The following is a 25,259-nucleotide window of genomic DNA, read 5'->3' on the forward strand; positions in this document are numbered from 1 at the left end:
TCATACATCAAACTATTTGTTCCGAACCTCTGGCTGATTAGAAAGTTTGAACATTTAACCTCTTGGAGTTTTATTACTTCCTTAACCAATGAAACCATGTGCTGAGGGATGTAGTGACTCACAGTATTGCCAATACTGTATTATATTCCTAGTTCGTATCCTTGGAAAAGTGTTAGCTGTCTTACTGCTCTGAGTACACAAGCATTTTGTTGAGCTATCTAATAACAAATGCAGTTTTTCAAGTTCAATTAAAAATCAAAGAGTTTTTTTGTTTTTGTTTGTTTTAAATAACTTACCTTGACTTTCCCAACAAATAAACTAATCTGCCCGCTCATAAAACCTTCTGGGAACCCTTCCTCAGTTTCCCTCAGCCTGTACTTTTGTCAGTCCTTTCCTATCAGCTTTGACAAGTTTCTCATCCTGGCTGTTGCCTGAATCCATCTGAAAGTTGGACAGGTTTAGAACCTCAATACCGAGTGAGCTGAACTCAAATCCCAGCCTCAAATTCTCTCCACTCTCTGCAACCAAGCTTCGCATAAATCCCCAGCACCCTGTGCTAAGCAACTTTCTGTATATTTTGGACAAGAGTGAGTTAAAAAAATCAGAGCTGAAATTCCAGTCTTGCATGTCTGCCATTGGAGCAGATTCACTGCTTGGGATAATTCCTCTGAATTGAACAGCACTAACCCAGGGATGAACCTAGCCTACAAGCCATACGATGCTATGCACTGTAAATCCCCCTTCTCATTTCTTGCCCTGGCTCTACAATATTTATTGTCTGGCCTAGTGAAGCAAGGAGCAGTGTCACATGCTCACAACACAAATATGCTGTCAGGAAGTCTTATGGCCTGGTAGACTAAAATGGAGGCTCAAACATTAGCAGCTTTCATCTAAAAGGGGAGGGAAAGCTCCATTTCCAAAATAGAAGACAAAATATTGAAATGATCCATCACAGCTGATGCACCCAGATGGCTTTATGAAAGAGAGAGACAGAAAATGGATCGCCCAGTTCACCACATTTAAAGCAACAAAGCTGAGTAGGAGATACACCATGCTTGTGCTGCTCTGAGACAAAGGGGTAAACTACAAGTAAAAATTAAGGGTTGTACAAAAGATTTCCCCGTATTACTTTAGTCACAGTACGATACACCTCCAGTGAACAAGACAAAGCCCAAGTAGATAGATGGGCAACAAAGAAAGAGTTAATCTTCAGTGCCTGATTCACAAAGAAAAGCTTCCAACCACGCAGCTGTGGGTTTCCTTAATAATGTTTGCAAAGAAGAAACAGTACCTATATAATGTTATCTGAGATACGGAGCCATCTTTTGGAGGACCTCCCTTACTCTTTTTGCCCTTTTAACTTTCATAGGGATTTTGCTTGGCCGTGAATGTTTGGTTTGACCAAGAAATTTCCCAAAGCTATTCTGATTTTTTTCTATACTGTGGAACCCAAAGCAAATTCAGCTTATTTGCAGTAGTCAGATACTGACTGATATATATATATACATGTTGAAAAATCCATTAAATATTATCTGTCTGGTACTAGCTCATCTTTTTATCTGCCAGCTGTGTTTCTAAGGTGCTGTTCACCTTGGTATCTAAAAACCATTTGGTAAGCCTGAGTCAATTACTGCACCAGCCAGTCCCTGTTACTGAACTGAGCTCAGCAGAGGGCAAGCACTGGTCAGGCATACTGGTATCTGGAAGGGGATTATATTTTGACACATCCCCATTTTCAAAAGTCAATCTAGATAGCTGGTAAAATGATTTGGGATCCCTCTGGATGAAAACGGCTATGGAATCATGGAACAGTTGTCATTACTGCCTTGTGGTGCTTTGTGTGCTTTTTAAGGTAATTAAAATTAATTAATGTGATATTACACAAAATTAAATTGAGAACCACTGCAAGGTCACCCTAACTAATATATTTACTTCTTCACATTAAAATTCCTCCTCTGCCATGTTTGTTGATTGGTTTGTCTGTTTAATTAGTTACAATGGGTGTCTGAATTGAGACTCTGTTGCCTGTCAGCATAACAAACAAGCATATCCATAAAGTAAATGACAACCTCTCATCTTTTAGGACACCCAACACATTATAAACGCTAAGTGACAGACCCCATAATTGCACGGCAATTGCTGTCTCCCTACTCCAGGGTTCCTGCTCTACATCCTTCTGTCTTGAGCCACGTCATTTTTATTTCTGATTTAGATCTACTCTGCCTGTTATGACCACAGGACATTTTCAACTTCCTCTCAAACTTCGTTAAAGTTCAGTGTGCCGTGGGTTACGACCAGGTTATGAACGTGGGCATTGCCATACTAACTGAAGCATGCCTGGCTACCTCAAATCTCCTAGCGGGCAATGACCAGCGTTCAGAACCAAAGGCAAGATGATAATAACAGGAAATTACAAAACAATCTGGCTACAGGATAAGCAGCTTCCCGAGCGCTGCCATTTGGATGCTGGCTGATAACCCGAGGCACAATAGTGATACGGTGACAATAAACTCTGAAATAAGTCCTGTTCTCTCCACGGGGAGCAATGAGCTAACTGTCTGCCAGGACTCTGGTGTGATGAGGCTGGAACTGTGGGCTATGTCGATAATATCGGAAAATTGCTATTGGCTAACTCTCAGAAAGAGACGCTCTTTAGCGTAACTGGGAATTGTTAAGCTTGGTATTATTGTCATCATTTATCTAGCAAGGGAAAAGAATCGCTTGGTTTTGTGAAGGAGGCCTCCCGCAGCGTTCCCTTCTGGCTCTAAATCACACACGTTTAACAGCCGTCCATCAGGTTTGGCACCTCGTGGTTTGGGCCTCAGATGATAAGTCAGAAACTGTAAGGTTAACGGAACATGCTTCACTCCTCCATATATCATTTTTATGAGGGCATTGCTTACCTTAGTTGATGAAGTTCTTTTACTTAGCTAAACAATGAGGACTAGGTCTGTTTCTCTCCTAGCACCGTTCCACAGGCAGATAAGTTCCAGGTTTCTGTCAGCTGAGATCATAAGCACCCTGGGACTAAACCTCTGGCAGCAGCTGTGTAAGGTCAGTGGAGGAGGATGCTGTTGGTGTGGCCCTGTTCAGCTCAGCTGCTGAGCAGTCCCAGGGCTCTACGTGCACTGCCCGCAAACCGCCCTGCTCTGTATGTGCTGAGGTCCCGCACAAAGCACTTGTTCCCCCCGCATTTGCCTTCAGTGCCCCACTATTTCTGCTCACTTGGCATGCCTTCCTTGGCTGGCTGCTTCCTGAGCCTTTTCTACTTCACCACAGAGCAAGTGTTAAAGGAAAGAAAGATATTTGCAAATCTTCAGCGCTTTCTGAGTTGCCTGAATTCCCCCAGCACTAAGGTGCATGTGTGCAGATGCCGATGTTTCCCCAGCGCTCCCTTCAATGACTACGCTCAGCACTTTGCTAGCACAGAGCCAAGGATTATTCTAGTGGAATTACAAGAGACGAGGCAACTCTGTCTCTGCAGAGAAAACAATTTCACAGAAGACTAAACTAAGTTAGGACGAGAAGCAGGGACACAAAGGCAGGGAAAAAGAAGCTGAGCTCTCTTTGCCTTGCCAGAATGAAGAGCCAATTAGGGTAAACTGGCATCCAGAGTATTTTTTTAAAGGACAGAAAGGCATGGAAGCATGAGGTGATTTGATTCCACATAACTTTCTTTGCCAGCTTAGTTACCATTGTACCTCCATCCATCCCCTTCCTGGGCCCTTTATTCTTCATGGTGCTTTTCAATGGTCCCACAGAAATCCCATTCTGTGTGATGGAGGAACGGGACATGATTCAGAGAGCATGGCACATGGGTACCCGAGGAAGCAGGAATGGAGAAGCCTGTGCACCTCAGCTACTAATTTCCCACCTGATTTTGGATAAAATATACATATTTTGTACTTAAGAAGTCTAGTGATGGGAGGGATGAGCTCTGCTGTGGTTTTGCAGAATTGAGATCAGCAGGAAACCAGACCAGCCAAGGTGGGAAACACATAAGAGTTGCCAAATATTTGCCCAGTGCAAAAAGCCAACCTGATGAGGTACCTTGCTCCTGTATTGGACAAAGGACTGCTCTGAGCAGAGGTTTGAAAAAAAATCCACTTGTTGCTGCATTTCCAGCTCAAGATAGCACATGAAACTTAAATAGAGAAGTATGTATGCAAACCATTGACTTTGGCCCAGCATAGCATCTATGATTCACAGGGACAGGCAGAAGCATACCATACCAGTCATCATCCGAAGCCTATGCTCCAGCTCTGAGTTGTCCAGCATTCATATTGTCATGCTGTGGTCTGACTGCAGTAATGTTGACATTGTAATGGTAATGCTGAGGACAGTAAACGTTTGCTTTACAATTGTCAGCCTGCTTAAACCCAACAAGGAGCCATGTTTCAAGGAGCCATGCACAGTCTTGGCCTGGTTTCTTCAAGTAGTTAGTGCAGACAACTAGAATCACCCAGAGATCATATCTCAGCATCCAAGAATGGTTTAGAGAAACCTCAAGTGAATAAACCCCCTCGGTGCTTGGTAGGGGAATCAACAGTGTTACAGGACATAAGACAGAAAGAAACACATCTGTTTTCTGTCTTCCTTGCAGATATTATAGGCTTGATTTGCAGATACAAAGTCTGTAAAAATGGGTAGAAAAACAGACCCAGAAGACTTAAATCTTATTGTTCATTTGTGTAAATTAGGAACAATTCAAGTGAAATCAATGAAGTGTGAAACAAACATAAGAAATAATCAGTACAGGACAAGCATTCTGATATTTGTTTTTTCTTTCTTCTTTCCTCAATCTTACAAAATGAAATACATTTAAAGAAGCACCGCACTTCTCTAGGGCTCATACCACAGTGATACGAACCTGGAGCAAATTTCTTGTATGTGCATATGAAACACAAAATAAAGTTTGAAAAACCTTCTGACAATTAATGACCTACAATGACAGAGAGCTTGGGAAATGGAAAGAAGGCTGGGACCTTTGGGAAAGCTGTCTTGTACCAGTGCTGATTCCACCATCCTCTGCCCAGCGAGATCCTGATCTCAGATTTACCCTCTCCTGGAAGGGGGAAGGCAATGTGAGCCAGGGAACAGAGTGCTGGTCTAGATGTCAAAAAACTTGAACTCTTTTCTCCCCCGTCGGGGGCCTGCTTACCTTCTGCAAGTCAAACCTTTCTCAGTTTCTCCATTTAGAAAACAAAGATAATGATCCTGACTTTTATAAAGGCGTTTAGGAGGACAGAATGTGCAATCTAAGAGGTCGGTAGTACCTCTATAATACAAATAATGGTAGTAACAACAAGACATTTGTTTTCCTCCCTTCCTGACCTTCCTCCCACACACACCATTCATGCCAGACTCTCTCTGTGCTCTCAACTCCTGCTGCTTATCAGTTTCTAGCCAGAGACACTAACACGAAATATAAAACATTTTAACACATGTGATCTCTCTCTCCTCTCCTCCCACCATCCTTCCTCTGCAGGAGAGAATGATGGATATTTGAAATGTGCATCTCCACCTCTCTCCCTGAGCTGTGACGCTTGCTAGCAAAGAAAAGGCTGTGATGAGGCTCTAGCGCCATTGCTTACACATTTGATTGATGATGACTGTGCTGGAGACTGGGAGAAGATTGGTTTCTGGGGCTGATTGATAAAGTCTATCATGCGGCATGAAACAGTTGGAAAGAAAAATAATGGGCCATCTGATTCTTTCTAGCAGGAAATATTTAGTGAGAAAAGATTACTGAGGATTTTTCCTGATTAATTTGCAATTATAGAAACTTGCTTTTACATATGAATTTCACTGGGTATTCCTTTTGTTAAGCAAGATTGTCTGACCAGTTAATTAAGGAAAAGGTACACTTACGGAATATTAAAGGAAGCCACGAATATTCCATTTAGCTGGAGTGATGAGTAGGACTGTTCAGGCAGCATCGCTTAGCAAAGGGAAGACCCAGTGAAAGATCCCATTTAAGGAGTTTGCTTTACCTGGTAGCAAAAAAAAAAAAAAAAACAAAAATAAAACGATGAATTAATGATTCAATGGAAAACAGATAATGCTGGGATTGATTTTTTTGTGGGGTTTCACGGATATTTCAGAGATCTGTTTGCTTTTTGATGCTTAAAGCACTTTGATTATTCTTTTTTAATCCTTTTTTTCTAGATTTTCTTAAGTGCCACTTGCAGTTCGGACTTTAACTTGTAGTCTAGAACAGACTGAAATAGGTAGTCTGGAGCAGGCGAGCTGTTCTTCCACAGCTAACGAAGTTACACTGCTCAGGGGACAACTGATGATCTTTAGGCATTCTTTAAATTTGGGACAGTAGCACATGAGGTTCTTTGATCTGACCATGGAGTAACCTCCACTGCCTGCTGAAAGAGAACATCTACATTATGCAGATGGGAAGTGCACGCCATCACAGAGGAAAACTGCAAATATTCTCCCTTTTAAATTTCCTTTCATAATGTAAAATTCTATAGAAAGACCCTAACTGTACGCACAAACATACAATTCATTTTCCACGGGTAATGTACAAGTGATGCTCACCTAATATTGTCACCTAAAAGGTCTTCAATTGCTTTAGCAACATCCAGTCTGTTGGAGCTGCTTACAACTCATGCATGAGCTTGGCAATTATAAATGGAAATGAAATTTTCATTTTGCCCGTGAAGAAGGTGAACTCTAAGCAAACAGGAACCCAGTAGCTGTATTGCACTCACAGCCTCAAAGATGCAAAAGCAGGAGGAATTACCAAAATCAACAAAAAACTAATCTCTTTAATCCTGGGAAATTTTTAAACTAGTTTTAATAATTGATACAGTGTCAGAAGCAGCCTGAATCCATGGAGAGGAGATTAATATTAAATGAGAATGTTTCTCCCTCTCTGTATGGGAAAGGATGGCAGAGTCATTAAACAAGTCCTTTGCACACCAGACTTGGCATAAGCTAGGTAAAATGCTGGTAAAATTGCTATGGTTGCTTCCTTGCTCCAGATTCATACATGATCTGACCAGTGGTGTGGTAAGAGGAGACCTGACAGCTCTGCCAATTTTGCTCTTACAGAAGATAAAAACTAGGAAATATTGGAAACAAATGGAAAGAAGATGGAAACTATCTGATAATCTGTATTAATAGTCTCCATTTGTGACCCTGAGCTTTATGGGCATTAAGGCTTGGCAGCAGCCTGTTTGCCCTCTCTCCTGCACTGCCCTGCTTCCAGCTGGCAGTTTTTGGCTTCCCTGCTCTGTTCAGCCTTTTGCCATGTGCAGGGCTGAGAAGCAACCGAGACACCCGCCACGCTGGCATCCCTGCATTGCAAATCTATTGACTGTGGCTTCTGGCCAACCACTGAGAAACAATCAAAGCCGATGGCTCCAGACTGCCACATGATAGCTTCCCAGTGATGATCCTTCAACGAGATATGGTGCAGCTCTCTGCAGCTGGGCAGATCAGAGGAACTGCAATTCATTAACCTTGCCTGGGGCAAGGCTGGTAACACATGCAACCCGTAATACAAAATGGCAGGTACAGTGAAAAGCGGAGACACAACCTCAAACAGAGCATGTTCCACTGTGCTAATGCTTCACTTTTCCAGTCGTGTTAACTCCTATCAAATAAGGCATTTATGTCCATATCTACAAAGGTATTTAGATACTCCAGTGCTGCCGAATTCAGTATCAGTTTGTCACCTTTGTGAACCTGCATCTCAAGCCTTATTTCTGTACCATCATGCAGTATGCTTAATGCTGAGGAGGTCACTGTTTGTATCAAAGTTATTACATTGCTCTCTCTCCTACCAGTTACGGCACAGCTCTGTCTTCATATATGGTCCTCATCGCTGTAGTATCTGAAGCTTTTCATGCGACTTAAAAGCCAGCAGCTCTGTCTTTGTCTCTCTCTTATCTCCCATTCAGAAGCAGGATCATTATCTTCAATATACCTATAAAAATAAGTATTGTGAGATTACTTGGGGAAAAAAAAAAGCAGCCTCTCTCTGTGATAGGTAGTAATGCCAGATCAGACTAGTGGTTACAAAATACAGCAGAAGAAAAAGAAAGAAAACATATATCACTGCACAACTCCAGCCTGATGCTCAGGAGACATGCTGGAGCGGTGCCTTGGAGCCCTGTGCCAAATGGCTAGGTTTTGCTAGGACAGTGAGTGGCATTGTATTAAAGGTAACACTTCCTTTAGTATTTAATGTAAATAGACAGAGTTTTATTAACCTGCCCCCTGAGGTACCTAACAAGGATAATGTCAGAGAAGAGGAGCAATAAGGAAATGAGTAACAACTTACTGTATTATATATGCATGATGATAATCAATACTACTTTGCACTAAAATAGTAGTTGGCATCCAAAGATCCCCCAACATTGCAGTAAGGACTCATTCATCAACGGGCTAGTCTTGAAAGGCACTTCAGTATTATTGCATGCTTTGTTCAACGGTGAGTGAGTGGGGGGGGGGCACAGAGAAAAGACAATGCTTGCCCAAGGACACATTGCTCACAATTGACAGGGTTCTGAAAAATAGCCCGAGTTCCTGTGTTCAAAGTCTCACGGTGATTAATGCCTGGTGGAGGCCATTATGCTCAAACCACTTAAACAAAGGCCATCAGCTTTTAGTCTCTGATTCCTAGAGCAAATCCAGTAATTGCGCTTTCTTTAGCGCTGGACTCTTGGAAAACTAAAGATGAATTAGATGGCAGAACAAGCCGTGTGTTAGGTCTAGCGGTTGTGACCGATCACTCAGGAAAGTGCCCCTCAAAAGGGGGTTTCTCTCAGGTGGGGAGGCAATAACATCCTTTGCTTGGTATCCACACGAGGCACGCAGCACAGGCAACGCAGCGATGGCAGCAGGGAGCGAGGCTGTTAGCGAGCGAGCTGGCAAACTGTAATTGCTACCCAGTGGCAATTTACAAGCACAGGCAGCCACTCTGGTAGATTTGATTTAAAATAACACCGATGCTGCTGGCCGTTGATTGACAGCCTCCTCCATCACACTTGGCAATTGCTGGGAGACTCCGCAACCGCTTGGTTCTCGCTGCTCACCATCCATCTCTGCCACAGGAGGCTCCCGGTCCGTGCACGAGGCCCCGTTGTGCCAACAGAGAAATCAGCTCCCGGTCCAGCCAGGAAACAAAGCAGAACTTGCTGCAGGTAACAGAGGCTGACGTCACTGGGAAAGTCACCAAACTGGAGCTGAAAACTTGGAAAGAGGCTGAAATTCTCCAGAAAGTGTGCTTTTGGTGCAGCTCTGCCTTCCCCCAGGGCTGCTAGGAGACCATCCCGCACACATCCATTAAGCGTGCCGTTATTACAGATGGCAGGGAGATGGAGGGTACTTGGCCCTGGGTTGCGAACGTTATTATTTCCTGATCATTAACACGGTGAGTGGCTTCTTACAAGCTGAAATATTGCAGAAAAATGTGAAATGCATAAGGAGCAGGGCACAAGTTCACTGCAAAAAAAATTTTTCACCCAGGGACTGGTTCCAGGCCACGTGGTTATGGGATGTCTTAAAGATACACGGGCCTCTTCCATAGGCACATGGTGTCTGCTCCATTCCCATCTCCAACACACAGCCACCAGTGCACGCTTGGTACTAGAGATCAGCTTAAGTGCTCAAATAGCTCCTCGGGGATTTACTTTCTGACTACAGAGTTTCCAGTGCTTACAGATGTACTGTCTCTGGCAATATTTGGTACTTTAGCTAAAAAGCCTGAGCTTCCAGAGTCATTTGATCACCTAAAATGTTCAGCTTGCAGGCAGAACACCCTACAGACATCAACGCTGAAGATTTAAACCTCAGCAGGTAAATATGGAAACCCTGGCTGCTGCTTTTTTTTTTTTTTTTTTAATTTTAGGATTAGAGGCATGAGATAAAGCCCAACTCGTGATTTTTTAATACTTCAGGTTAGCAGTTCCAGTCACCTGCAAAGGTCCTTCCCACGTGGGCCGTGCTTGTTAAACGCATCAGTTAATTCTAGCTCCGGGGTATCACACAGGGAAAGACAAAGGCTTTGAAGCAACTATGGCTCTATCCATTTTCAGCCCAAAAAAAAACCTCCTGGCTGTCCTGAAGTAGCACTGAAGTCATACCCACTGAAAATCCTGTGATTCTGATGGAAGAATAATTGCCTGCTCTCTCGGTATTAATACATCTTTGGTTTCTGGTTGGCTGCATTTGCATCTGGCTTTGCAGACTGCCTTCCCCTGAAGCATCTTTATCGGATTTGCTCAGTCTCATGACTTAGTCTGTTTTTTTAAACTAAGTTCTAAATAACTAAAATAAGCCCCAGGATGGCTTAGGCAGCCCAGGTGAGCCAGGGAGAATGTGGGATACAGCCCAGGCTGAGAGGAAAGGGTTGGAGCTGCTCCTCCCTCCTCGCAGGCCAGCGACGGTCCTTGAGCACAAGCAAGGCCCACGGCACAAACACTATAAATAACATTAATGGGGCACTGCTGGCGACATCAGAGCAGAAATTAGTGAGCCTGGCAAGTGCAAAGCAGCAGCAAACTGAAATATTTTCACCGCGAGTGCTTTCTGGAAATGGTCTATCTCAGGCCAAGTCAGACAAGTAGGGGGGCAGAAGATTTGCCTCCACCCAGCCCGGTGGTGAGGGACGGGCGCAGCAGCCTTACTGCAGGCCAGGAGGAATACCTGGCAGCCAGAGACCACAGCAGTTCGTGTTTTAGGACAATGTGCCCTTACAGATGGCACAGGAGAAGTGGTTCCTGCGGGTATTTTTCCCTGCACTGTGATTCACACCGCGGGGTGCGTGGGAAGGAAATGAATGGTATCAGGTCTTTAAAAAGTGCAGTGTCACCACACTCCCTGCAGTGACTTCTGCTCAACAAGGTAAGCATGGCAATGCTGCCCCCAGAGTCCCAGCTCTTCATTTCCCACTGCATCTCCCGGGAGGGGACTAGCCTCATCGCTGCCTTGTGCTGCTCCACAACTAGGACATCCTATCCCACACCTTTTCACATCCAAAGGAGCTGCAGCAGCCCACTCAGGACTTCTTTCCCTTTCTCAGCAGACACCTCCAACAAAAATCTTAGCAGCAAAACTGTTTGGCTGCCAAGGTGTCATTCTGCTGGGATTAAAATTGCTCCCAGCCTTTGGATGGGTCCTCCTGAATAATAAAGCCTATCTAATAAAGCAGTCTGTTAATTTTCGAGCTAGAGCAGAAGCATGAATTGTGTAGGAAGGCTCTTGGAAGCAAACCAGACTGCTCTGAAGTGGCCATGAGCACCTTCAGCACAGCCACGAAACAGCCAGGAAGCAAAGAAAGTGCAGACTGGGCAGGGATTGCCCCAGCAGGCTTGTGCTGACTTTCCTGATGGCACTTTGCATTTTCTGGTGCCCGAGCTCTCTAGCATAAAGATAGCTCGAGTACATCCAGATGTGCTGCATGCACGGGCCCCACATGCAGTATCAGCACGGCTTTTAATAGCTCTCTGGGGAAGACAAAAGTGCTGACATCTACCTCCCTCCATCATCTGAGCTCCTCTAGGTGAGGGTGACTTGCACGTCCCAAGCCTGATACCAGTTCATATGTCAGGCTACCGATACAGCCCAAACAGGGCTGCCCATCGAGGCAAACTAGGGTCAGCCATGCAGACACACAGCTTTATACCCACACGGTGATGGTAGGCAGTGAAATTCCTTACAAAGAGTCCTGCATTGGGAGGCTGAAAGGACAGAGTGCCTGCCCTGAGGACACAGCAGCCGGGATGCCAAGAGGGCAGCAGCTGCATTCACGCCCTGTGTTTGCCTTTCAGGAAGGCTGGACACTGTTCCAAAGTCCTTGTTCTCTTCTTTGCTGGGCAAACTGACTCTACCTGTGGTGTTTGTTCCCAGCTCTTCTCTCTCCTGGTCCTTCCTCTTGCAGCTTACATTGTTTGGCCAAAGGCAAATTGTGGGCAATAGGGGAAACGTTTAGCAGTGGCAGAGGAGAGCTGGCTCTGCCCCTTCCTCCCTGCTGCTTACAACATCTGCTGAGGTGTTTGTTGAAGCCCCTGACAAGCCACCTTGCCCTTTTCTACAGTTTGAGATTGGGTCATCGAGGCTGAAGCTCCCTTCAGCCTCGGGGATGAAAATCTGGGGATGAAAGCCTGTTGGATGATGCTCAGAAACGGAAGGTGACAGCACATGGTGCAACAGATAGCATCGGCAGAGTCTGACACACGCCCCAGTGAAGGGCTGTGAGGTGTCAGGGGATGCCTGATGGCAAAGAAACCAAGGTTCAAGACTTGCTATCTCTGGGTCATCACAAAAGCTGACACGTAGACAGAGCGGTGAGGTTCACATGTTAGCAGTAGCAACAAGGAAACACAAGCTATCAGTTATCAACTTGCCACTCTGTGCTTTTAGTACACACCAAGTGGTACGTTTGGATTCATACTTAGGACAGGGACTGTTTTATGCTTACATTCGTAAGCATAACCCTGACTTGGAGAAAACCACACTGCAAACAGCTAGGTAGGTAATGTTGGAAAAGGAAAGAGAAGCACAAATGATTTTCTATCAGGTCAAGACTAAAATCCTGCTTGCCCATCTCCTAGATCACTACTGCCTTGATGCTGCTTTGATGAGTGACACAGGGCCCTGAAAAGAACAAAGGTTTATTCTTGCTTCAGATGGATTCTATTTTTTTCCCATTTAGACTAGAGATAGAACACGGATAAATTCTCAATTCTTGGCAAGCTGAGACAGATTTGGACCTAAATATTACTTTCCAGATTCGCTGTGTTCCAACGCACTCCTTTTTGCATCTCTCAGGTTAGATGCCCCAGGTTCTGCAGCAAGCACCAGCCCTCTGTTCACAAGTTGAACAGAGTTGCTTTATTTTGTTCATAGTTTTATTTTGTTCATAGTTTTATTTTGTTCATATCCGCCTGCTGTTGTCCTTAATGCAGGATTAATGGATGCATTGCTTTGTGGTCGGTTTATTTAAATTACTGGCAGCAAACAACAGTCATAATACACTTTGTTGCAATGAAATGCAGTTTGTAGTGAAATCTATTATAGTTCAAATATAAATTAATTATAATCCCTTCTGCTGTAGTGAACCTTCATGTATAATTAACATTTACTGTAGGGGGAATAGAACAGGAAAAATCCCCATCTGAATGTTTCAATGTCAGTAATAATTTCCACATCCCTAATGTCTCTCAGAGGAAGTTATATTATAGCTTACCTGTCCCCCCTGCACAGCGCAAGTCACAGCTGTCTCCAGCTGCAGCCAAAATACTCTGCTGCAGCATGAAGAAAACATGAGCAATTTCACATCATGCTGAGCTCTGGTCTCCAGGAAATACGGACAGCAGCTTTTTCACTGCATCCAGCTCAGGACTTCGGAGATAAAAGTGGTAAGAGAAGGCAGCCTGGCGGGTATTGGCAACTACACCACTTCTGGTACAGATGTTAGACTCGGGAATAGTTTTTGGACCCAAGCTGCTCCAGGCCCCGTGGCACATAAAGGCTGAACTCACGTGAAAGGCAACGAGGAACCTGAAGCACCGGGCTAGCCCTGGAAATAGCCTACGTCCTGCAGATCCCTGTGGCCCAACTTGTCGGCCCAGCAAGGAGCTCTGCACCTCCTGAACAAACTATTTCTACTGGAGCTGAGTTTGCTCAAGATGGCAAAATGCACTGCTCAAACACTGTAACAGCAGCTCCGCAATCTGCAGGCACTTCACTCAGCCTGGATCACGCGCTTCTGCCAGAAGTGGTTACTTACTGCTCCAGGACTTGTAAAGCCAGGCTGCAGGAAGGTGAGAAGAGCTCTCCTGGGAATAGACAAGGTGATGGCTCAGAGTCCAAATTTGTTCAGGGCAAGGGTCAGCATAAACACTGGGAAACTAAGGCTGGTAAATGAAAATTTGGAGCATCCTTCCCCCTCATGATGAAGCCTCCTGTTCCCAATCCCTAATGAGAGCCAATTGCTGCTGATAAATTTTACATAATAGCTTTTTGCTTGTTCTGCAAATTAAGCAGAAAAATTGCCTATTAAAGGGAAAACTGGGGCATTTCTTAAAACTTAGTGTAACCTATTTAGTTGGTTAGGTCAGATGCAGGGTGGAATCCAAAGTCTCCTTATTAATTTTCTGCAGGGAGCAGCAGTTTGTACTGCTGCAACGTCTTGCTTCAGAGCCCCAGCAAGAGCTGATTTCAGATCCACATCAAAGCTGGCTGGTACCAGAGGGGCTGCGTTAGCTCCTTGGCTGACGTGTAGGTAACTGTCCTTGGGTGCAGCACACAGCTTTCTTCTCCTGCTGGTTGACTGGTTACCCACACAAGCTTCAGCTATGTACAAACCACCACCGAAGAGGAAAAATGCCAAGCTTGAGCCTTAGAGCCTCTCTTCAGCCAGGACCTGTCTCAGCAGCTCTCTGCCTCCCAGTTGTGTGCTGACCCAATCTTGCCTTTCAGCGGTCAGCTCTGTAGAGACACGGAGTGCATCAGGCTTAGTTAACCCTGGAGATAAAAACCACAATGCCTAGTAGAACTAATCTTCTGAGGGATGTGAGCACCAAATCCTGACTCATTTCTCTTTGGGGCATAGGATGGCACCACATTTACTTAATGCCGAGCTTGGCTGCGATCTGAAAGTGAAAGAATCCAGGCTCAGCCTCAAAACACAGTCAGATATTCAGGCCTTGTTAAAATATCCCCCCAAACCTTTGTTGCAAATCACAGTTGTACACTCACTTTCCATATCACTCTCTCCCTGAATGTGTCTATATTCATTGTATCCTAACCCTGTACAACTCCCCAGCTGCATTTGCCTCCTTCTGATCATCCCCCTGTCCTCTCACTCCCACATAATGAGCATTCATCCTTCCCCACATCCCTTCCTCCTCTGCACAGGCTCCACTCTACCTCCTTGCTCTTCCTTTTCCCCTGCAGTCCTTGCCAAGCAGGGTCACAGCTCACTGGAGACCAGCCCGGTGGACCCTGAATTCCATGCCAGGACCCACTCCCTCCTTCCCATTATTCTACCTTTGTCATTGCAAGGGTTTATGGTTTGTTTCTTTGAAATCAGCTCTGGACTGCAGACATTTATTTGCAGTAACACTCAGAGCTACCAGGAAACAGCAAGAAGCAAGAGAAGTTTGTTGGTCAAGCTTGGCTGAAGAGAATCTGCTTGGAGGTTAGGAATAACTAAGAAGCCGCTGGTCACTCTTTTATTATCCTCTCCATCTATTAAAAGTGACACCTTCTTATGGTCTTCCTTTTAAACCATCTGCTTCATTCACCCTCTCCCCTCCTGTTAGACAAGGTAGTGGCAAACTTACAGAAACTCCAAATCGTGGGCTTGGCCGTAAGTCCTTGTTACTTTCTCCTAACTGGCCCATTTGTCTTTCTCCACCCAGAGCATCACAAGACTCCCTACATGTTTAAGAGTCCATAAAATGCTCGCATCCCCTGGCAATGCAGCAATCGCCTCCAACTCAAGAAGCTGTGACCAAGGAGCAGTCAGCATTACCCACCAGAAAGGTCAACAGCTGATTGCTCCTTGTGGGGAGGGTCACAGAAGGGAAAAAATAGGGAAAATAGCAGCAAAGGTCACCAGATCCAACCTTGGTCTTCCTCAAATTGCTGCTTGTCCTCCATAAGCAGCATCCAGAAAACACAAGAACTCTTAAATGCTATATGGATCTGCAAAAAACACAACTGAGTCCCTTCACGCCAGTAAAGTTGCAGCCACTGGCAGCTCTGGCAGCTTGCAGGTCTCCCAGGGATAAGCGCAGTGGGGACAGATATTGTTTATTCCTTTCAATTTTGGCTGAGCCTGCGCCAGTGCTCTGAAGCCTCAGAGCCTCTTCACTTTGCGTGCACACACCAATTAAGTAAGTAACCTCTGCTGGCACGAAATAACCACTGCACCTTGGAGAAAACAGTTTTAATAGATAAGGGGAGGTGTTTTTAGTAAAAAATGTGTTGATAAACTTATGCAGAGGAATACAACAGATGCGACACAACTTCACACATTCTTCCAACCAAAGAAAAACAAATTAGAAAAACTGAAACATGCTTTGGGCATTTTTCTTTTTTAAACCAAACCTTTCTTTTGTTTCCATCACTGAGATCTTTTGTTTTAAAAATATGTCAAGTTGTAATCAGATGGATCACTTCCCCCTCTACCACCAAAACAAGTCAATGTTTCATTCAACCCAAACCACAAATTTCCCTCTTCCTCACCTGCCCCCCACCCCTTTCCTCTCTACCCTGGGAATGTAAAAAATGCTTCTGTTTCCCCCAGAAGTGTTTTTTCTCCTTTTCAGTACATTGCTAAACATAAACACCAATGATTTACACAGCTCTGCTTCTTTTTTCTTTTCTTTTTCCTAGGGAAGCCAATGCACAGCAGGGCAAACCTGTTGCAGAGTCAGAGCAAAGGCACACAGCGTGGTCCCCTCTCCACTACCAGCTCTCTGCCTACCCCCCAGCTGCCAGCTCCTGCTTCTACCTCTGCCCTGCACCCTACATCCACTTGCCACAAACAGTGCTCTGGTTCTGAAGCCTGTTTTTGAGGCTCTGCTCATTCGTGGAGCTCCAGGAGCATAAATAGAAAAGGCTCGGTGTTCTCGGGCACGGGGTAGATAAGGTGAGCTTTCACAATTTAAAAGCAGTAGCTGTGGTTTGACAAGGTTAGAGCTAAAAGCGGAGTATTTCACTCTGATATCTCCACCTCTGGCTACGCAGAGGAGGAAGACTCGTTTACTGTCATTCCCTCTTGTCCCACTCCCCAGTCCTTCTGCCCTCTGAGCTATAGGACTGATTTATACCCTCCTGAATCTGCAGCAGAGATCTGTCAAGGCATTTCTAATGCTACCTGAGCATTTACCTATGCAATCATAGCAATTCACGTTATATTAAGGACTACCCTACACATTAGCACTCGTTAGAGCAGCAGCCTAACCCCTGGCAGCCGGTTCTGCGGTAACACAGTATGTTGCAACGAGTAGCCTCATATTTGTGTCACTCTGTGAATTAAAGTTTATCCGCATCATAGCCACAGACACAAAACACGGACATAAAGCAGGAACCAGAGCTTTGGAACCATCCACAAAAATGAGATAACTACTTCACCCTGAGTTTTAATTAAAATGGGCTTAGCCACTTTATTTTATTTTATTTTTTTTCTGACAGCCATCTCCCATTTTCTTTTTAAATACAATCTGCTCTCATTTTTCAGTGCCATCGTAGGGTTGGTGACCAAAGTACAGAAATAAAAATCACATGACTGAATTACTGCATTTTCCAAACACTTAGGATTTTATTGCCAGTAGCTAACTGCATTCACAGAACATCTGCTTTCAGTTCGTGGTGCAATCTCTATCTCAAACTGCAGCTATAACTGCTCTGGAGGAGCCCAGAGACAAGCCATAGCATTAAAGTCTGACCTACTTCCATCAAAGAATTGTTATCACCTCCTTTTCCTTTTCTCTCCTTCCATTTGCTTTGCCACTTGCCACCTTCCCTTTCCGGACCAGCTTCTGTTTGCAGAAATAGCTAACATTTACATTTACTTGGGACTGGGAGAGCAGGATGGAGTGGAAGTTACGGGGGATGACAGGCTTGCAATAACTTCACACCTTGAAGCCACAAGTTCAAATCCACGCACGTGTAATTGAGCCCTTCTCTCTTCTGAACTTGCTGTACTGAGAGCTGTGAGGCACAGGCACTTGAAATCCTCAGGGATTTCAGTGGGAGGAAAAAAGCAGGTCAATACATCCTCAGTGTCTTTAGCCAAAACTGCCCTGTCATCGTTTTCTGAACTTTCTGGATATCTGTATGATGAAAGGAGAATATCCCTCAATGCTGGAAGAGCATTCCAGCTATTCCCTTTATTTATTTATTTTTCACTCTGCATTATGAACTAGCACATTAACTAGCACCTGGCAGCCACCTTCAGAGAGAGCAGCAAAGCCTTTTCTTTATTTTAAGGTTGTGAATGCAGAAAACAGAGCGGTGCATGCGGAAAATAGAATGGCATCTCTATATAGGATTCCTGACATGAAGAGAGAACTGGCAGTAAATAAAAGACAAGATGAGAATCAATAGCATGTGAAAGGGAGAAAAAAGAACATAAAAGGAAGTGCAAGAACCTGGAGAGGAAAAAGGTAGGAAAAAAAAAAAAAAAAAAAAACCAACAAGATGACAACATTGTTTTTTTACAGAAACTAAATTTGTAGGGTCTGGGGTTTCATCCAACCCTGGCAGAAATCTATAGCATAACTGTCACTGATGTCAGCACCCTTTGGGTCAGGTCCTCTGTTTTTTCTTGTATTTTAAATTCCTGCCCATCCTGGTGAAATAAGACATGTGATACCTTTGGAAAGGTACAACAGTAAATCCCCACTGGCCTCCCAAGATAACAATAAAGCAAAAGCAGGCTGAGCAGCTCACACATCTCGGCTCTGGGTTCTCTCCCCATCCTGACAACCTGTAGCACGACGCAGGGTCCCTTCTTCGCAGTTCACTGGGAATTGCAATTAAATGGAAGGTTTGCAATGAAAGCAAACATGGTAATGGAGTTAATTTTAGCAAACCACTAATGAGCAATACACCAGCCTCCTTTTTTACCCTTATGGCCAACCTCCTAATGTGCCTTCTCTTGCTTTATTGAAATCATTAACAACTAACCCGCTGTCCTCCTTTTGGAAAACACATTTCTTCCAGATTCTGCTCCACAGGGATCTGAAAGAGCTTTTCCAATCAACAATTCATTGAATGAAGTCTCCAGAAGTCTGCTGCTGTCCTTTCCATCCCGTGCTTGACCTTGAGCTATTTAAACCTAGATGGATTTCAACTCTGTAGTCCCACCAGCCTGCAGATTCTCCTCCCCACCCTCCACCTGGGATAAGAGGCTTTTCAGAAAGTGTTAGAGGAGGTCTGCTAAATGATGCATTGAAAAGAGCTGGAGAGAAAAACAACTTTATCATCATCCTGTGGTTCAAGCAGAAGGGGATAGGACTCCTCAGTGCTTTAAAAGATAATGAAAAATAAAAAATCTGAGCAGAGAGCGATGCAAAAAAAGGAAAATTAATACATTTTGATCAACTAATGAAAATGGGTTCAAGACAGCAAGGTCCCAGGAGAGTCCCTGGCATGGTGTGTTTGGACGAATGCAGGCTCCATTCTAGTACAACTTTTCTTTGGAAGATGAAAGGGTAAGGGGATATCAGGAGAAAAGCTCTGTCCAGCTGCAGAGGATATGCTATGAAGGAGCGTGGGATTGAGATGAGGTAAAAGTTACTGTTCAGAATTCAGATGCAGCAAGTTAAACTGCTGGAGCACCACTAGATAGCCAGGAGTGCAGTTTAGCATTTCTGATGTGGATTCTGCTGCAGATGTTTGTAGTAGATGCAAGACGAAACAAATGCAATAGCTCCTGAGTGCTGTATATCCTTACAGCTGCTCAGTCTCCAGACAGCTGCAGGAATTTCAGTGGTGGTACAGGTATGCTGGCAGAACTCCACGGGAAGGGGCTATACATGTTTTCATTATTTGGTCTGACCCAGTGAGTGACTTTCACAAATGCTATCACATTCCTCCAAAACTACTGTTTCTGCCAAAACACTGCTAGAAGAGCAATTTGTACACAAACCATCAACACCAAAAAATTTGCTAATTGCCCCCCACAAGGTCACACTGCCAACTGGACTCTATTAACGTGCGACAGAAGGTCACAGAAAGCAGAAGCCAGAAAAGCTGTTCCATTTGCTTGCATTAAGGATCACGATTTGCCTAACCCTGTGTAACGGATCAGAGGAGAGGGAGAGGAGAAACAAGAAAAACCTTCCCAGCAGCAGCATCTTCCCCTGCTGAGCAGTTGTTCCCTCTAGCCTCGGAAGCATGAGGATGCATTATTTAACAGAGTCAGATCAGGTTTTCTCAGGGGGGCAAGACCCCTTAGTTCGGAGATCTCCCAAGTACTCATTTATTCAGATCTTTAACCTTCTGGAATGAAAATGAGCAGAAGAACAGATTCTGCTCCCGTAGCACCCTGCATCTGGAGCTATTCCGTTGCTTTAGGGATCTCCAGAATTACACTCAAGTATTCAGGGAAATCCCAAGATAATATACTACTCTACCTCCTGCCTTCCTTCTGGAGATGCTGGGTTCCATTGTTTGGGTACACTTCTGTATTTGATGACTAATTAAATAATAACATATTAAAAGCCAAAGGTAATAGCTGTACATGAAATTATGAAGGTACAGTGCTGGAAATATTAAGTCAAGCAAGCAATGCCATCACACACCCGCCTTCTTATTCCTCTCCTAAAAAACTAATTATTTTAAACTGTACTTAGTTGGGCTGAAAATGGATGGAACTAACAAATTTCTAGAGCTAGCACAGGCAGAAGCATCCTACCATACAACTGAACACGACTATAGCTCAGTGGTGTGACAGGTTACAAATCCCCGTACAGCTGTGCCTCTGAATCACATCCTGCCACAGCATGGTCACTCCACAAAGCTTTGCCCACATACTACAGTTTTTGTCTGCACGTGTCCTGCTGGCTCCGAAGCCCTTTCAGAGCTCTGCCCACCCAGCCCACACCTTCCCATCAGGATAATATTTGCCTCTTGGTCGTTGCTGTATCTCCTGATATGTTGCTAATTAAGTTCCTCTCCACGCCTGTTTCCTGGCTCACTCATGTCCCTTGGGTGCCAACCCTGTTCTAGCACAAGGCATCGAAACAGCCGGGCAGTTCCAAGCAACATTTTCTAGGCTTCCCAATCTTTTCTTGTGCTGTGCATTTATGTACATTCATCAGGCTTTTCATCTATCTCCCATTCTTTAAAAACCATATACCAACCGCTGCCTAATGGACTGATGTTTGCATCATTTCACCTTGTACAAGGGCTGTTTTCTGGTCAGTCATGCAGGCAAGCCTCCTCCACACAGGCATTTCTCCTGGCACCAGGTATTTATTCACAAAACCATGGGCTCAGAGGTGGTGAATTTGTTTTGAAAGTGAGAAACAACACACCTTGCTCCATCACATTGCTGCAGGCACCCAGAGGAGCAGAAGCAGAAAATTTCTGCCTCTAACACTTCTGATCAGAGGCTTGTATGTATTAGTAAATAACCAACAGCACTATTGGACAAGCTTTGTTAACAACAATGGGACAGATCATAATATTTCCTGAAAAAGGCCTTCATGTCTCCTCATACTGTGCAGGGACCACCAAGGGGACATGCCGGGCTCAGTGTATGCACCCTTCAGACCACTTCCACCCACAGAGCCCCGGCCCCAAAATCCCAGAGCTCTTACCAGGGTCTCCCGAACTCCTCCTGCATCTCCATGCTGCCACCCCACGGAAAAGCCACCCTCGGCCTTCCTCAGGGGCGGTGACTTCTGAGAGAAAACGAAGGCCTGGGCGTCGCTGTGTGGAAAAAAAAAACACCCCAAAACTCAAGGAGGTATTATTGTTATCATTCTTTTTCCCCCAAAAGTCATCACATTGTCCTTCCCAAGCTGGCAAGGAACTGTTGCTGTGCAGGGAGCCAGGCACGGGCAGTTCCTCACATGCTGTCTCCCCCTCTTCGACGCCTTCACCATGTGCTTCCCTCCTCCTCCTCCAGCCCTGCGCGCACCCTGTTTAAGGCTTAAAATGGCGGCCACGTAGGGCCTGAGGCTCGTGGGTGCAGGGGAGAGAAAAAAGCAGGTTGAAAGATCAACTCTGCCCTCTTGGGAAGGAGCTGGTGAGTGTGGGGGCTTCCCTCAGCTGTGTGCTCCCCTTGCCCTCATGGTCCCTTGGCCTCCATGTGCTCCTCCCTGAGGTGGGGTCACCTCTCCGCTGCGGGGCTGCCCTCATGCGGTGGGAAGTGCTGGGGAAATAAGGGTGCTGTGAGAGAAATAAGGGTGCTGTGAGAGAAATAAGGGTGTTATGAGAGAAATAAGGGTGCTGTGAGAGAAATAAGGGTGCTGTGGGGATGCCCGATAGAGGTGGCATGCCAGAGGCAGAGGTGGCTGGAGCTATCAATCACACTCCTGTTTCTAATCAGCAGCACCCCGGCTGGTGAACAAATAGCAACTCATTTGCAAAGCTTTTGCTCCGTTCTTTCATTAGCATAAGTATTGTTTTCCATTATCCATGGTGATTCACATTAAACTAATGCAAATTCATCTGTCATCTGAGCATATCTGAGTAAAGGGCAACTGTGAATTCAATTAGTGACTATTTGCCCCTATCCTACTAGGATACTGAAGGTGTACAGTGCTGTGTAGGAGCTGCCTGATGTGTGGCTTGGATCCTGGCTGACCTTACTGTAGTAGAAGCAGACTTGCATTTGTTTGCTACATCAGATTTGAACTTGTAGATATTGATAGCATCAGTAATTCTGGCTTCAAAGGTAAACTTAAGCTTTTACTGCAGTTCCTCACCACATGATAAATGGTGTTTTTTATCCTCACTCCACCATTTTATGAAGTGACAATTTGCCCAGTAGTTTGAAATCCATTGCTGTTTGTTGTTTCCTTGGATGATTAGAAGGGAGCTTAGTACTCCTGGGTATTTTCTTGAATTTGATGTAGTCAGAGGAGAGAAGTAGCCATAAGCCAAGCTCTTTTTCATGTGCTTCACGGACATCCAGTTTCATGTAATATTCTTGCAACAGTAGAAACCTTGTCCTGGAAAAAAAAAAAAATATATATCTGTATTGTAGGTAATGCTCTTGCACAATATTTGTTCTATACTGTAATTCTTTTTGTTTCATCCAGGAGAGGTGCATTTGCTGGCAGGTTGTTGCTGTGGTCCTTTCAGTAGTGTTTGCTTGCCTGTGTTGTAGAGTACACCCGTTCTTCCTCTAGAAAGAGGAATTCAAAATCCAGATAGTACTTCATTGAGTTCTGAGAGATCCTACCAGAAAAGTGCTGCTGAAATACATTATCAGTTCATATTATGCCATGGGGAGAAGGTGATGGCAGGGGAGTTTCCTGATGCTTCTCCTTCTGGATGCTCTGAATCAGATGGGATGGGAGCTGTACGAATAAACAAAAAGTCCACAAGGTGCTTGCCTGTACCACAACCACCCAGGCTATAATTCTCTGGGGTGCATACACTATAAATTCCTTTCACTGCTGGCATGTTAATGGCACTTGGGGAGATGTCACTTCAAAACTAAAATGAGCAATGACACACCAAGCAGCAGAAGGTAAATGGCTTTTAACTGGATAACATGTCAGTTAAAGGCTAAATTATTTCCCTGCTGTCACTTCCCTTTACTATGTCGGCTGGTGTTATTGGCCATTACTGACAATGGTTGAGTGAAATGATGCCCTTGGCCCTGGGGCATGCTGATTACCTTTGTAGGTATCTGTTTATGGTAAAATAATAGGCAGACAAAGTTGAAATAAACTTATTTTCTCTAAGATACATAGAAGTGACTTGTATAAAGAGGTATCACCACTTACGTGACAGTATTTCACTAGTGACCAGATGCTTGTGGTGTCTTCCAGACAGATTTGCCATGAAAGGAAGCTTTCCCCAGGGTGGTGAATGTTTCTGGACAACGGTCGTTGTTTGGGTCTTCTAGCTCATGAAGAAAACTTAAGGTCTCAATATAAATCTGTATTGGTCTATGACTCCTACAGGAATTAGGCTCTGGGGACAAGATGTATCGTCAGGCATTCCTGTAAGACATTAGAATGGAAGAGGAAGCCTGAAACTTGGTATTTTTTTGCAGCCTTTATGGGCTTCTAGATGATGGTAATCAGAATCCATTTTTCTAGATGCTGTGCCATGTCTAATGCCAAGGTAAACATTGTTGCTTCAGAATCTTTCTGAAAGGTTGAGGGTTTGTGTGCACGTCTCAATTATGTGGGTGAGTCATTGCATGAAGGTAAGTGGTAAAAGCAGCAATAGGTGCTACAAAACTCAGCAAAATCAGAATGTTAAAGAAATTCTGAAAATTAATGTATTATTTATACAGTGGTTTTAGTATTGAAAAAGCTACTTAGTATTGAAAAAGCTATAATTTTTAAGGCTTTCTCAGCAGACTAATTGTTGTTAAGTAGCAGCAGAGCGGAGGAATTGATCTCTGGATTATAAAGCAGGAAAGCCAGAACTTTCTGCTTCTGTTGTCTAGGTAGATTTTGAAAGCTGCCCCTGCAGAAATGGCCCTGTGGTTCTGTTTACAACAGGGATGCCAGGTGGTTATAGTTTGCAGGAGGTGACTTTCTCATTTCCAGATGTTTTGAGATCCACAAGTCAAACTAGGCCTTTTCTGTATCATCATCCTCAGTAAAAAAGGTTCTGCAAGACAAATAAGGGTTTTATCTACACACCTGTACAGCCAAACTGCTTTTGTATTCATTGATGTGAACTGCTTTAGTCTACTTAAAAAAATCAGTTGAGATTTAGTAGGTTCCTATCTGCTCTCCTATATTTTGGGTATACTCTGAAGTGGCAGTACATTAAAGGTACTAAAATATTTGTTTTCCCTTCAAGCTTTAGCTGTTCAGATAACAATGAGATTATAATTAGCTGTCTAGATAACAATGACCCTATTCTTATCCAGTTTAGGACTTCAGCCATTCATTTAAATGCCTTAATGGGAGGTGGGTGAGTAAAAGCCCACGCAATGAGTGGTGTTGTGTAGTGAAGCTACTCATCATGCTTTGAGTGCGTTCATTGTGCCCCTTGAGGTCCAGAGATCCCTCAGTATCAGAGTCCAGCTTCAAAACCTGAATCGAACAGGTGCTCGGGCTTCCTTAAAGCATGTGGAATGTGGCAGGAATCCTTTAAGTTCACTAGCAAACACTTCGAAAACCAGATGGTTTCTTTGCAACAGAACCCTGAACATAGCAGGAAAATAGAAGACACTCTCCTCCCTCTCTTAGCTGGAGAAAAGAATCTTAAAAATGCCTTGCATGTGCTAAATAAATAAATTTAAAAATGAACCTTCTGGCCAATCACAGTTTAGCTACCCTGCAATTAAACAAATCCACAAACTGGCAACACATTTACATCTCATTAAGGGGAGGCAAATGCAGCAACTGCATGAAAATTTAGAAATTAGACACAATTACCATGTTGGCTGGAGGCAGGAGCAGGGAGCATTGTTGAGGGAGGCTTTTAAGAGAAGTTTGATGGTTCCTTAATTGGCTGCTGCCTCCCCGGTCCCACCCAGCTCTGCTGTTTAAATGAATTAAAAAAACAAAACCCAACAAAGTCATTGATGCTCTGCCTATCTCTGCAGTGCAGCAGCCCCAAGGAGTTAATGA

The sequence above is a fragment of the Aythya fuligula genome, chromosome 22 (assembly GCF_009819795.1).
Source record: "Aythya fuligula isolate bAytFul2 chromosome 22, bAytFul2.pri, whole genome shotgun sequence".
NCBI classification, from domain to species: Eukaryota; Metazoa; Chordata; class Aves; order Anseriformes; family Anatidae; genus Aythya; species Aythya fuligula.